Consider the following 2736-nt stretch of genomic DNA (forward strand, 5'->3'; position numbering starts at 1 on the left):
CATCAGACGTCAGACAGTGATGCAAGGAAAAGCGGCAAATCTAAGGGAATTGTAAGCACTCGGCAAGGTATTCTCACCTCATTTGGAGGAGGGTTGTCCGCGCGGAAGGGCTTCACTCGCCGGGCTCCTCTGGGGTTCTCGCAGGCGCGTGTGATGCCGCGGACCCACTCCGTCACAACCTTCCCGGTCACGCACTCGGGGTGAGTCCGAGTGGAGTCCTCAGGCCCCGTGTAGTGCCACATGGCGTGATGTCGAGCTTGCAAAGGCTGGATACGCCGACCCAGAAAAACCTCCAGCAAATCTATGCTGGTGACTCCCTTGCGGACGACATCTACCAGCGCGTCGACCAGAGGCTGAATCTGGATTTTTTCCATCTTCGTAAGCGCAAGCTGCCTAGGCGGAGCCGGTCGGTCTAGGCTAAAAGGTGGCAGTCCAGTTGCGGCATTCGGACAAGCGACATCCTGGCAGTAGAACCAAGTCGACTGCCAGTTCCTAACGGATTCAGACAACTGAAGAGCGGGATAGCTACTTTTGCTTTTCTTCTGGAAGCCTAAGCCTCCGCAGAGCTGGAGGAGATGAGTTTTGTCGTCCGACTGGCTAAGTCTTTTGATGGTTTGGGATCTAGCGGAGAAGATGTGCTTAAAGAGCCCCCAATGAGGAGGGCAACCGATAAAACACTCGCAAAGCACGACGAAGGCACAGAGGTGAGCTATTGCGTTGGGAGGAAAATGGTGGAGCTGTGCCCCGAAGTGGTTCATTATACCTCTGAAGAAGGGATGAGGAGGCAGAGAGAAGCCTCGGTACACGTGACTGAGCAGCAAGACACGCTCATCCCCCCGAGGCGCCGACTCCGTCTCGCCCTCCGCCGGCAGCCTCCACGACTCGTTCTCGATCAGGCCTTGCTCCACCAGCTCCAGCATGTCGCTCTTCGCCATCGTGGAGGGGAGGAAATCCCCCTGGATCCACCCCGCCGGCAGTGCCCGCTGTCGCCGTTGAGCGGGAGCCGCCGTCTTCTTCTTCTTCCACGCCTCGAGCTTGCTCGTCTGCCCCTTCGTCATGGTGGAGGCTGCAGATCCGCGGAGGAGGAGGAGAAGGAGGGGGCTTGTGGTGTGCAGGAAGCCACGGGAGAGGCCGGGCGAGTGCGAGTTATCAGGTGAGTGCAACGAGAAACCCTCGCTGGGGGGTTTAAATAAGGTTCCGACTGGGTCACTAGCAGGTGGCCCCGAAATGTTATCCCCGACCGGTTGTTGCGTTATTAGTTGAGGATATGAAGGCACGGAAATCGAGGCGGCAGATACTACTCGATGACGATGTCATCATCCCCGCTGAACGCGCGGCAACCGAAATTTGAGGATCCCAGAAAATCCGCCGCTGTCAGTTGACCGGCCACGTCAAAAGATTCCATGGAAACACTCGGTTTTTGACGGTTCGTTTCACAGATATATCCACTTGGATCACTGGTCAAGAGGATAAAATGGATCGAGGCAAACAAAGCCAAAGTCGCATCCATACCAGTCGGATCCGTACTCCAGGCGTCGCTTCGTCGTTCCAACCCCGATCCATTTGGGGACTAATGATGGGGTTATAGTCCTAGGGTAGGGTCATAGGCCTGCCCTATAGGTCCTACCCAAGGACTACCCTTCATAAGGGACAAGGCCCTTAGTCAGTTCCGACTGAATTAAGAACTTCCCTTCATCCAGTCGGTGATGATTCCTCCATCATCCAGTCGGAAATGACCATTCGGAGCGTATCAAACTTACCGACTGGATTCCACTCTGTACATCGTAACCCCCCCTGGAGGGCAACGGTCATATGCTTTCATGTACCTTTATTAGCATTTAAGGCATACGTTACCTGTAACGTAGACATTTAATCACCACTACTCCACCCCTGTGCACCGAACCGTTGTGAAGGGCAGCACACTCTATATAAGTCGCCCTTCCCCACTGGTGCAGGGGTTAGCAATTCACTGTAATCCGTATTCCACTCGACATCAAGCTCCCAAGAGCACTGAGACGTAGGGCTTTTACCTCCACCATAGAGGGGCCTGAACTCATACAACCTCGCCGTAGCTAAGGCTGTGCCCATCCTTTCGTACCCTATACATCTATTGTCAGACTTCTACCCACGACAGAAGCCGACGGCCGTGTACTACTGGGGATCGAAGAGGAGCTCCAAGGTGATGAATCTCGTTATCTTTGATTCATTTCCTCATGCGTTCTAGTTTATTTATGGTGATGAATCTCGTCTTCCTTTAGTTTCAGGACGAGGAGCTTCGTAAATAGAGTTTGGCCAGTTCAATGCTGCCGACCGCATGTCAGTTGAGGGCATGGATGGCAGGGCGAGGCTAGGTGAACTGGCTAGGAAGAACCAGTTGCTGCAAAAAGAGATTGAAGAAAAGGAGGTTGAGAAAATGGCAAATGACAGTTTTAAGGGTTGGGGTTGGGGCAAAGACTAGAACCCTCAAACCCAACCCATTCTGTTATAAGGGTTGGGTTTGAGGGTTCTAGTCTTTGCCCCTGTTTTCAACCCTTAAAAGTGTCAAAAATGGCCAATTTTCAACCCTTAAAACTAGTTTTAGATTTAAGGGTTTGAGGGCTCTACTAGACATGCTCTTAGCGTGCTATTAGATAGACATTGTACATGGATCAATTTAGCGAGTCAATTCTCTACACGCTATATCGTGTTATTAGCGGCGCTATAGCGTGCTATTTTTTAGTGTGGCCAAGCCGCCGG

This window comes from Hordeum vulgare, chromosome 2H, assembly GCF_904849725.1.
Source record: "Hordeum vulgare subsp. vulgare chromosome 2H, MorexV3_pseudomolecules_assembly, whole genome shotgun sequence".
NCBI classification, from domain to species: domain Eukaryota; kingdom Viridiplantae; phylum Streptophyta; class Magnoliopsida; order Poales; family Poaceae; genus Hordeum; species Hordeum vulgare.